Below are 13,463 nucleotides of genomic sequence, written 5' to 3' on the forward strand. Positions count from 1 at the left end.
AAATTGTAATTGAAGCCAGTCATGCTAGATTGGAAGTTCATCAAGCTCAAATGTCTGATCAACTTACAGAAGTACAAAATTCAATGGAACCGATTATTTCTCTACTGCTTGGTGATGATGCCAAAAAGGGGGAGAAAATTGTTAAATCTAAATACAAACAGTTGTCATTGATAAGTACTGATGATGAAAATCCTGATGGAGGTAATAAGGGGGAACAGAAGGAGAGCAAAAGAAAACGAGGTGACAAGCTAGTTGGAGTTAGTGATTCATCAAAAGCAATCACTAGATTTCAGTATAAACAAGGAAGAGAAAGCGATAGGAATGAAATAAGAGTTGAAGAATTGACTGTGACTACTAAAATGCAACAATCTTCACAAGTCACAACTGTTGCTGATGAAGACCAAGGTATTCTGGAGAAAGAAGCCGGTTCTGAAGCAAGCCAATATCTTCAAACTCTGAAAGTTAAAGGAAGAAAGACAACTATATTCTATAAGGATCCAAAGATTCAATTATTTAATTCTGAGGTGAGTAGAAGAATATTTGCAAAAGAAAATCCTGGAGTTGATCTTGAACAGCTAAGGTAAACGGAGGAAGACTTTAAAAATTCTATGAAGACAACAAATGATGATATTGCAGTTATTTCTCAAGTACTTTATGAAGATGATCCTTTTAATAGACCGACCAGAGGTATAGTTATAAGGGAAATCAGTCGGTCAGATGATGGAAGATCTCTCAGATCACAAGTTATTGGAACTGCTGACATGAAGCTTAAAGGAAAGGAGAAGATAGAAAAAAAGTCAAGAATTTCAAAGTCCAAAGCCAAAGCTAAAGTCAGTATCTAAGGAATCTGAATGTTAAACTTTGATAGAATTAATTTATACAGTAATTCAAGCTCTTGATACGGAATAAAATTAAATTGAAGCAGAAATCATCCAAGTTGGTCAAAGAAGGAAGATTTCTGGAAGCATTCTGAGTTGAGGAAGTGGAATTAACCTCTAACATTGCTCAAGTTAAAGAAGCAGTTCAGGATGAAGAGTTAAAGTCTAATATTTACTGAAAAAAGATTGAACATGCATACTTGATTCCTGCATTTAGATAGTTTTGACATCATTAATTGGAACTTGTTCATAATTCCATGATGAACAAGTTGGGGGAGATTGTTGGGAGCAATTGATGATATCAAACAGAAACTATCAGAAGTTTACATCATAACTTATATATCAACGGATGCTGATGACATCAACGGATGATGAAATATCAACGGATGATAGGATATCAATGGATGATGATTTCAACGGATGATGATATCAATAGATAATAAAATCAGTATTTGTCATATCAGTTGATCTTCGAGGAGGAAAAGGAAACAGGAACTCAAGGCGGTGATGGACTTTATCTTAGAAGTAATTATATAGGTTTCCTTATTGTTAATAGAATATGATTCCTTATACATTGGTAGTTGTGCTCTATATAAAGTATAGATTAGGTTCATAGTATAAGCATTGCAATATTGTTATATCTTTCGCATAACCTAGCATCTCTCAAGGATATTTATTCATCCTTTCGAGAGAGTACTTTTGTAATAAGTTTTTATCAATTAATGTAAAAACTGTTGATTATGTTGAAGCTTTGTTGATTAGATTATATTAACTGTATTCACCCCCCCTCTACAGTTGATTAAGGGCCTAACATTGCTTCTCACTTAGAACAAAATAAAGTTCCACTGTACCATTCATGACATGCTCTCGAATAAAATGGTACTTGATGTTAATGTGCTTGGTTCTTGAATGTTGTACTGGATTTTTAGTAATTGCAATAACACGTGTGTTATCACAGAAAATAGGAATCTTATCCACCTGTATACCATAATCCAACAGTTAGTTTTTCATCCATAATATATGTGCACAACAACTGCTAGCAGCAATATATTCAGCCTCAGCTGTAGAAGTAGAGACTGAATTTTGCTTTTTACTGAACCGGGATACTAGCTTATTTCCTAGAAATTGACAGGTTCATGTTGTACTTTCTCTATCAATTCTACAACCTGTATAATCTGCATCTGAATAACCCATTAGATCAAAACCTGAATCTCTAGGATACCAAATGCCAAGTTTTTGTGCTTCGATGTATCTGAAAATTCTCTTTATAGCTATTAAGTGAGATTCTCTAGGATCAGCCTGAAATCTAGCAAAAAGACAAGTAGCAAATATTATATCTGGCCTACTGGCTGTTAAATATAAAAGTGAGCCAACCATGCCTCTATAACTTGAAATGTCCACAGACTTTTCAGTAGTGTTTAATTCAAGTTTAGTGGCAGTGGCCATGGGAGTTTTTGCAGATGTGCAATCCATTAAGTCAAACTTCTTTAAAAGATCATAAATATATTTGGTTTGACTAATGAATATTCCATCACTAACTTGCTTAACTTGTAAACCAAGAAACTAAGTTAGTTCTCCCATCATGCTCATTTCATATTTACTTTGCATCAATTTGGCAAACTTTTTGCAAAGCTTCTCATCCGTAGAGCCAAATATAATATCATCTACATAAATCTGAACAAGTATACTAAAGCCATTAACATTTTTTTAAAGAATAAAGTTTTATCAACAGTGCTCTTATGAATTGATTTTCTAAGAAAAACTTTGACAAAGTGTCATACCGGGCTCTAGGTGCTTGCTTCAATCCATCCAGTTCTTTTAAAAGATAGTAGACATATTTGATAAGTGGATTTTATATCCATTTAAAATGCTTCATATCAGCTTAAGTTGATGATTTGACCTCAAGTATGTGGTGTTTTTAATGCATTTTATGTTGAGCATGTGCAGGGCTTTAATTGGAGGAAGGAATGGACTTCCATATGCTTTTATGTTGATAAGAGATCAGAAATTGAAGTGTGAGCCCTTGCGAGAAGATCAGAACGAGAATCAAGGAATCTGCAGAATTTTTCTAGAAGCCAAGCGCGCCTGCGCTTGACTTAGGCATCGGGGAATTTCTCATCTTAGTAGGAGCTTTCGCTTGACTTAGGCGCGCCCGCGCCCAATTATCCAGAAACAGAGCGCACCCGCGCTCCATACAGGCGCGCCCGCTCTAGGTCAAACTGGAAGAATCCTGTTTCTAGTACATTTTGGATATTATGAGCGGCCAAGTCAACCTGGAGCATATAAATAAAGAAGAGGAGACGAATTAAACAACAAGGAACAAGGGGAGAACTCCGAAAACCAAAAAGCACACAAGACGGCTAAGAAGAAGAAGATTTAGTTCTACATCATTATTTTTTATTCTTCTAATTAGGCGATACTTTGGATGCTTGTTTCGGATTTATTTTCTAAACCTTAATACTTTAATATTCTCTTGTAGTATTCTGAACCATTTTACTATCATGTTTTCATTGGAACCCATGATGACGAGACGTTCGATTATGAACTAATTGTTATCGTGGGATTCTAACGGATTTATTTATGGAGTTTAGTAGTTGATTGCTTTAAGTTTTTAGTGTGTGATGACTTATTGATTTCCTAGTATGGTTGTGCTTAATCTTCTTGGATGCGTAGCTAACATCTAAGTTGTTTGTTAATCTCTATTGAATGCGAAAGTGGATATAGAGGTTTAGAACTTGCCATGCTAGCATAGGTTTATGGATGTTTTAACATGCATGATTAGTAGTGTAATTTTAACCATCTTATGTTTCCTTATGTAATCTCAATGGATAACTTGCTCTTAAACCATGTTTTCAAATCTTACAGACATATAGAGTCTAAGCAAAATTGGTGTCTGCCTAGCATCTATCTAATTTGTGGATGCTAAGTAGTAGGGTACACGTATATTGAAAGATAACGTGTACTAATTTCGTGGTGTCTGATTAGTTATCATAACAGTCACATACTATGATTAAAGGCATAAACTCTGAACGAAGTATTTAATGAAGTTAGAATCCCATGTTTTATTTCATATAAGTAACTTCCTTTATAATCTCTTAGTTAGTTCATTCTAGCATAATTAATTTTAGATAACCAAACTCAATTTGATACTTGTCTTAGCAGTGAATAATAATCATATATTATTGCATAAGTGCATATTCTGAATTAAACCAATCTCTGTGGGAACGAACTTAACTTAATTTTATACTACTTGTGATCGCGTACACTTGCGTGTTTTAGTGTGAACAAGTTTTTGGCGCCGCTACCGGGGATCGGTGTTAAATTTAGTTTATGTGCTTGTCATCAGTGGTCATTAAAGTTCACTAACTCGGATTATTCACTTACAAAGTTTACTTTATTTGTGTGTTTCAGGTATTCGATCGGGCGTGTATGCGAACACATTCTCAATCTCGTAAGGATAAACTAGAAAAAGTAGAAACAGAAGTGATCATTACAATTGGAGAACCAGCAGCAGAAACGAAAGCATTGGAGGATTATTCTCAACCAAAAATTAATGGCATTCAGTCTAGCATTGTCAGACCAGCCATTGCAGCTAATACCTTCGAAATCAAGCCAGGCACGGTTCAAATGGTACAGAATTCAGTCCAGTTTGGGGGTGCTCCAATAGAAGATCCCAATATGCATATTAGGGATTTCACCGATATTTGCGATACCTTTAAGTTCAACGGTGTTTAGGAAGATGATGTAAAACTGAGACTTTTTCTATTTTCTCTGAGGGATAAAGCTAAGAGCTGGTTGCACTCTCTACCGCTGGTTCTATTACGACTTGGGAGGATCTTGCTCAGAAATTTCTTACTAAATTCTTCTTTATGACAAAAATAGCTGCAATCTCAATTTGCACAGCAATCAGGAGAATATTTATGTGAAGCATGGGAGTGCTACAAGGAGATGTTTAGGAAGTGTCCTCATCATGGAATGCGTGATTGGATGGTAATCAATTGCTTCTATAACGGGTTTGGAGCATAGTCGAGACTTATGCTAGATGCAGCATCAGGTGAAGCCTTGTGGGTTAAGAGCTATGAGGAAGCTTATGAGCTAATTGAGATGATGGCTGCTAATGAATATCAAAACCCAACTTAGAGACTACCACAAGGAAAGGTAGCAGAAATTCTGGAGGTAGATACAGCTACGGCTATAGCTGCTCAGCTAAAGGCGTTGACTATGGAAGTCGATTCTCTGGCCAACTATGGAGTTCATCAGATATCAAGTGTTTTTAAGCTCTATGTAGGTTCATATGCGATGGATCAATGTGCTATATCTAGTGAATCGGCACAGTTTGTGAGCAATTTTCAGAGACCACGGCAACCAGTTCCTGCCACTTATCATCCTAACAACTGAAACCATCCTAATATCACCTGGAGCAATAATCAGAATGGTATACAACATTCACAACAGCCTTATCAGCAGTTTGGAGCCAAGCCATTCAACCATCCGGGTTTTCAACAACAGTATGCACCAAAGGCAACAATTTTAGCCACCGGTAATGCAACAACAAACTCATGGAAGTTCCGGTCAATCTGCTAATGAAAAATCTGAATTGGATGAATTGAGGCTAATGTGTAAAAGCCAAGCGGTTTTGATCAGAACTTTGGAGAACCAAATAGGACAAATAACTAATGCGCTGCGGAATCGACCACAAGGAACTCTTTCTAGTGATACGGAAGCTAACCCAGGCAAGAGGGAAATTAAAGAGCAGTTGAAAGCAATCACTTTGAGGTCTAGAAAGGTCGCTAACCATTAAAAATCAGAATCTGAAAATTTTCGGCAGAAGCCAAGCGCGCCCGCGCTCCATACAGGCGCGCCCGCACCTGCTCCTGTACCAGAAACTATAATTTTTGATGATACAGCTGATCAGAAGGATGTCGAATCGGAGATAATGAAAAATTCTGCTGAACACACTATTCCTGAGCAGAATACAGGAGACAATCAGGTCTATCCGCCTTCTCCATATCCTAATAGACTTCAGAAGCAGAAGTTCGATACGCAATTTGCCAAGTTTCTGGAGGTTTTCAAGAAATTACATATTAACATACCTTTTGCGTAAGCTCTAGAGCAGATGTCGAGCTACACTAAGTTCATGAAGGGTATTCTATCTCGGAAGTTGAAGCTTGAGGAGTTGGAAACCGTTGCTCTAACGGAAGAGTGCAGTGCGGTGCTGCAATAGAAGCTGCCTCCTAAACTTAAAGATCCAGGAAGCTTCATGATACCATGCACCATTGGTGAGTTATCTTTCGATAAGTGTTTGTATGACTTGGGAGCTAGCATCAATCTGATGCCATTTTCTGTCTTCAAGAAATTTGGTCTGCCTGATCCAAAACCTACAAACATGTCCTTACAACTGGTTGATCGGTCCATCACTTATCCGCGAGGTATAGTGGATGATGTCTTGGTTAAGGTGGATAAACTCATCTTACCTGTTGATTTTGTCATCCTAGAAGATAAGAAGATTCCTATTATCTTGGGAAGACCATTCTTAGCTATAGGCCGAACGTTGATCGATGTGCAAAAGGGAGAACTTACAATGAGGGTTCAAGATCAGGATGTCACTTTTAATATCTTCAACGAAATAAAATTCCCCACAGATGAAGAGGAGTGCTATAAAATAGAGTTGGTCAACTCTGTAGTGAATTCAGAGCTTGATCAACTACTAAGGTCAGATACCTTAGAGAGCGCTTAACAGGGAAATCTGATAGTGAAGACGAAGAAGGGGCAGAGCAATATCAGTTTTTGAATGCATCTCCGTGGAAGAGGAAGTTGGATTTACCATTCGAGTCTCTTGGATAAGCAGGGCTGAAAAATTCTCAGGATCGTCTTAAACCATCTATTGAAGAAGCTCCCACACTTTAGCTCAAACCATTGTTTGATCACTTGAGGTATGGTTTTTTAGGTGATGCATCTACTTTACCTGTTATTATTGCATCTGACCTTTCAGGTAGTGATGAAGACAAGCTCTTGCGAATTCTGAGAGAGTTTAAATCATTAATCGGGTGGACTATAACAGATATCAAGGAAATCAGCCCTTCTTATTTCCAGCATAAAATTTTGCATCAGGAAGAAAGTAAACATACCGTTGAACATCAGAGAAGACTCAATCCTATCATGAAAGAGGTGGTGAATAAAGAAATTCTTAAATGGCTGGACGCGGGGATCATCTATCATATTTCTGACAATTTATGGGTGAGCCTGGTGCAGTATATGCCCAAAAAGGAGGCATTACAGTTGTGGCTAATGAGAAGAATGAGCTCATCCCTACTTGGACAGTCACTGGGTGGAGAGTATGCATGAATTATGGGAAGCTAAATAAAGCCACCATGAAGGATCATTTTCTGCTTCCATTCATCGATCAAATGCTTGACAGGTTGGCTGGCCATGAGTCTTATTTCATTCTAGATGGGTACTCAGGCTATAATCAGATTTGTATTGCCCTAGAAGATCAGGAGATGACCGTGTTTACTTGTCCTTTTGGAACTTTCACTTTCCGTCGAGTTTCTTTCGGGCTCTGTGGAGTGCCTATTACTTTTTAGAGATGCATGATTTCCATATTCTCTGACATGATTGGTATTAATATGGAGGTATTCATGGATGACTTTTCTATTTTCGGGTCTTCTTATGATGAGTATTTGCATATTATGGGCTTGGTGCTGAAAAGGTATGTTGAGACCAATCTTGTGCTTAATTGGGAAAAATGTCACTTCATGGTGCAACAGGGTATCATTCTTGGGCATAAGGTATCTAGCAATGGGCTGGAAGTGGATAAGGCGAAAGTGGGGGTTATTGAAAATCTTCCTCCACCAATCTCAGTTAAAGGAATCCGCAGTTTTCTTGGTCATACCAGTTTTTATCGGTGATTCATTAAAGACTTCGCCAAAATCTCTAAACCCTTATGCAATTTGTTGGAGAAGGATGTTCCCTTCAAATTTGATGAATAATGTTTAGCTGCTTTCGAGACTTTGAAAAAGAGTTTGACTACAGTACCCCTTATTACTGTACGTGATTGGGATGAGCCCTTCGAGATGATGTATGGTGCTAGCGACTTTGTAGATGGAGTTATTCTTTGTCAGAGGAAGAAGAGCATTTTCCATGTGGTTTACTATGCTAGTAAAACCATTAATGGTGCTCAGCTGAATTACACTACTACGAAGAAGGAGCTTTTGGCAATTGTCTACGGGTTCGAGAAATTCAGATCTTACTTGCTTGGGACAAAAGTGACGGTTTACACTGATCATGCTGCTATTAGATATCTGGTCTCGAAGAAAGATTCAAAACCTCGATTGATTCAATGGATTCTCTTGCTTCAGGAATTCGAGTTGGAAATCAAAGACAGGAAAGGTACGGTGGACTGTGAGGCGATGATCGCCGTTCTTGCTACGACTTGAATTTAGAAGCTTCACGTCAAGCTAAAGACGGAAAACAAGCACTTCGTGGGAGGCAACCCACGCGTTTCTGGAGTATTATCGATTAAAAAAACAAACAAACAAACAAACAAAAATATCGAGTTTGATTGGCCAGTTTTTGGAGCTAGCACAGTGTATCCGCCTCTTGATTCTCCACCTGAGGAGGGTGATCCTGCTGACAGCTAGGTATGCTCTTGCTATCCTTATTATTGCCTTCAATGGGGTCATTGAATATTTTAAGTTTGGGGGTGGTAATTTAAGGATTAGTAGTAGTAGAGTCGTGTTCATATAGGAATCATATTGCATGTGTAGTGGTAGTTCATTCATAATTCTTCATATATGCCATAATTGTTTGTATAATTGTTCATGCTTATTATGTCAGTCCATTTAGTTGTATTTGCATAGCATATAGCATGATCCCTTATGATGAGCTATTTTCGGTTGGTAGGTCGATATTGATTTAGGTGTAGTGATGATGAATAGAGGGATGATTAAGTTCTTTTGAATTGACTTGCATGTCTAGAAGCAAAACCTATTCACAAGTCTCATTGGTTGCTTTTGGGCTAGATCAGGATCATACTTATTTAGTTGTTGAAATTCAATCACTTATTTACATTTAGAATGTTTGTTATTCCCTTGATGAAGAAGGAGCACTAAAATATAAATTGGGGGAAACAAAGGATTTCATTGCTAGTTGTTAATAAAAGTAGGCGTCAAAAGGCTAGTAGCCGCTCATATTTATGAGTAGTCTAGGGTTGGATGAGATAGAGCGAAACACACTCATTCCCGAAATGAAAAAAAATGAAAAAAAAGAAGAGAAAAAAGAAATAAAAAAAGAAAAAAATTGTGTTAGTATGTGATTATGCAGAATTGACCACGGGTGAGCTCTTTAATACTCGAGAAATTAAGTTCTAGGGGATTTTGTGCCTGGTGACTAAGGTTTGTTCAGTCTGGGATCCGTTAACCTAACGCTCGCTACATGGGTATTATTGCATAAGTCTTTCGGGGCTCCATCCATTGCACGGTCAAATAAGCATGTGTTTTGATGTGTTCAGTGTTGTAGCATGAATCCTTGTCTAACTCCAGTGATGATGGAAGTGTTTTGGAGTCATGATGTGTTTAGCATTCATTCTACTTATAAACTTGTGATTATTTTAGCGAAGAATAGGATATGGGTTTGATCTAGTATTGGGAGTATTTATGATAAGCAAAGCACACACTCACGCTTCTGTGCTTGTAAGCTAGTGCATTGGATTTATTCGAGCTCTGTTTAGAGTTATTGCATTCTTAGAGATGTTAGGCACAAAGCATGCGCTAATAATTCACGCAAGTATACGCATTCGCAAGTAATATAGAATGATTTCTAGTTTGTTCCCACAGAGACTCGGACTAATTATATTTAATTAACTCTTACTCACCAATGTATGATTACTTCTCAATGTCAAGACAATAACACTTAAGGTTGATTAACTAATTACTAACTACAATTAACTACGAGAATAAAACACTTAAATTATTACTTGAATTAACAATATTAAACACATATGAGATCATAACTTCATTACTACTTCCTTCACTAGTTATTGTTATTACCCTTAGCATGTAACGGTGATGATATTAATCGAACAACACAAAACTGATAAAAGCCAACTTTCATTGTACAAGTACTATTCTACCAAGCATCCACAATTAAGATAGAAGTTGAATAAGCATCAATTATGTTGAGACCCTATATGTCTACAGAATTTGACAACATAATGATTTAAGTGCAAGTTATTCATTATGATTACACATGGCAAGTAAAACGGTTAGAGTTACCCACTAATCACGCATACATATACATGAACCTATGCTAGCATGGCAAGTTCTAAATCTTAAGATTCACTGTCGCTTCACAAGAGATTAACAGGATATCTTATATGTTCGCGACGCATATAAGACGAATAAGCACAACCTATGCTAGATATCATACAATCATCACATACCAAGGTATTAAACAATTAACTAAATAAATCCATAGTAAATCCGCTACTACCCCATGATCACGATTAGCCCATGATAGAACTCATCGTCACCCTGGGTTCATATGAAAACATGATAATAAACGACAATATAAACTAATAAAATACTTATTAAAACCAGAGTACGTCACAAGAGTATTAAGGTTCAAAGTAAAGAAAACTAGCATCCACCGTTACAATGAATAATAGAATTATAAGAAATCGTATGCTTCCTCTTCTTCGTTGCAGTGTGCTAAAACGATCTTCTTAATCTTCTCTCCTTGCTCCTTGCTTGTTGCTTGTTACTTCGTATTGCGAAACATCTCTGAAGATTACTTATATAGAAGTCCACAAGAATCAGCCATCTCAGAAGTCCAGTAGAACATGAATTAAAAAAGCAGAATTAAATTTATCGACCCCAGGCGGCCGCCCCAGCTTCCCAGGCGGGCGCCTCAGCTTCCAAGTGGCCGCCCCAGATCCCAGGCGGGCGCCTCAGCACTTTCTGGAAAATTCTTCTTTTTGGTCCTGATTTTGCTGATTTCTTCGCACAACTCCACGCAACTGATTCCATGTACTTCCCTAGGCTTATTATGATGAATTCTTCCTACATACGCAAGTTATACCCTGAAATGCAAAAACACTAGAAAAACGCATCAAACACACAAAATACTTGATTTTAAGACATCAATTCAAGCCATTATAAGACGTTTTAAGTGGTATAAAATGCCACTTATCACACCCCCAAACTTAAATCGATGCTTGTCCTCAAGCGTCACAGACTCAAAAACAAAATAAAAACATGCATGAATGCAAACTACATGAAATGCAACGATCCCCATCGTAATGACTAAACCAACCAACACATGACATCTCAACAAATGCAATTAAGAGATTAAAGATCAATCAAATCATGCAGGCTAACATACAACTAGAAATGTGGTGTGTGCAAATGCTTAACAGATATGCTTCGAAACTAGATCAATTATCATAACTCAATTATCCTCAAGGCAATCACATGATTATACGAAGAATAAATTCTAGACATAAAATGACTTATAACACTTCAAAATCACTGGAGCTTATTACGGAATCATGCTTTTATTCAATACAATTAACAAATGCTTATTTGATCGTGCAATGAGTGAGGTCCACAAAAGACTTATACAATGGAATCCATTTAACGAGCGTTGGGTTAGCGGATCCTAGACTATAAAAGCCTTAGGTCACTAGGCACAAAGTCACCTAAGAACTTAATAACTCGAATACCAAAGAGCTCACTTGTGATAAATTATGCATTAAACCATATTTATTTTTTTATTTTTTCTTTTTTTTCTTTTATTTTTTTTTCAAATTTCTAAGCAAGTGCGTTTCGCTCCATCTTGCTCAACCCTAGACTACTCGCATACAGTACGAGCCGGCTACTAGCCATTTGACGCCTAGCCACAACTAGCAATGAATTCCAATTTTTACTCCAATTTTATCTTTTCATGCTTTTTATCATTAAGAGTCTATCATACATTCTAAGCATAAACAATAGATTAACCTCAAAAACCATCAAACCATGATAACAATCTAGTCCTTAAGCATACTTTAAGACTTAGTGAAATTACAAGTGTTTCTAGTATGCATGCCAACCTAACAAGATTCAACATCACTCTACCGCTATCACTACACTCGCATCAATATCACATATCAATTAGTAAAGCAACACAAAAGGGATCATGGTTTATGCATGAGCTAAATGTCATGATAAATAAAGCTATAAAATAAAAAAAAACTATATGGCAAAAATATGTAACTATATGAACTAAACCATCATGAATATGCAACTACATGACACACACACAAATATGTTCCTTAACTACCATCCCCAAACTTAAAATCTTCACTGTCCCCAGTGAAGGTAATTGAAAGGAACACAGGGTATACCTACTCAGAAAGATCATCATCATCATCACCCTCAGAGGGTGGAGTGTCAGGAGGCGGATAAGCAAAGTCCTCACCAAAAATAGGCCACTGGATGTCAGCTCCGAGGCCTCTGAAAGCAGTCCCAAGGGCTAGGGTGAGCTCCTGTGTAAACCTACTCTACAAATCGTACATCCCATCTATCCTCCTGGAAAGCCTCCTGTACTAGGCATCAGCTATCCCTGAACCATCACCTCCCTGGGCTCTAAAAGAACCTGCCTCGCCATGAGCCTGACTAGGCCTAGCCATCGTAGCACCAGCTGCTGGACGTCCCCCTGGGAGACGATATCCCAAACCATGCTCATCGGGCTCTCCACCCATCCACTCCTGCATCGCATTCAGCGTCGATAAATCAATAGGAGTGGCCGGCATCTGCAACTGCTCATAAGAAGGCCAGTGGACTCCAACTGCCTTGCACAACTTCGTGACGATAGAGGCATAAGGGATGTTGCTATACGACATCCCCCTCAAAAACTTTAAAATCTCTTGGTAGATGAACTCACCAAGGTCCACATAATACTCCTCATTAAAAATCTGCCACAACAACCAGGCTCTCTCAACTGTAACCTCATGTGCATGTGAAGAAGGCATAATATTTGCACAAATAAAGGTATTCCATGCACAGGCATACCTGTTCATCGCAACAGCCGGAAAAGAACGATACTCGTTAGATCCCGTCTTAAACTTCCACACCGTGCCCCGCTGTCAGAGAGTAGCAATAATCAAATCCGAGTCAAAGTCCTCGGGGGTCTTCTCATTCCAATTCTCTTCCTGGGGCTTCCTCTGACACTGCCAAATAACAAGGCGAATCGTCGCGGGCTGATAATGAACAGTAAGTCCACGAATAACCGTATACCCATTCTTGTTGGCCTTGGCGTTCACATAAAACTCGCAGACCACACTCATCGGGACCGCCTCAGGAGACTCATAAAAAGTAATCCACCCCTTCTCTGCAATCATCGACAATAACTCACTATCCCTCCCCGATGGAAAAAACCCCCTCTCCTTTAGAATCGGCTTCGTCAAAAGCCAAGCATACTCCTCCTCAGCAGCCCTGTCCACCAATCAGGGTCTCGCAGCAGTACCCTTCGAAGAATCAGCAGTAGGAATGGTGCTGCTGCTATCAACAGTTCGAGATCTCTTAGGGGCCATTGAAACTGAGAATA

At 38.1% G+C, this 13,463-nt stretch overlaps 1 pseudogene; it reads right to left on the bottom strand.

Moving 5' to 3' along the window:
* Positions 1–4,764: 4,764 nt before the first annotated feature.
* On the bottom strand, positions 4,765–4,855 carry LOC141688512 (small nucleolar RNA R71; annotated as a pseudogene).
* Positions 4,856–13,463: the final 8,608 nt, after the last annotated feature.

This window comes from Apium graveolens, chromosome 9, assembly GCF_009905375.1.
Source record: "Apium graveolens cultivar Ventura chromosome 9, ASM990537v1, whole genome shotgun sequence".
NCBI classification, from domain to species: domain Eukaryota; kingdom Viridiplantae; phylum Streptophyta; class Magnoliopsida; order Apiales; family Apiaceae; genus Apium; species Apium graveolens.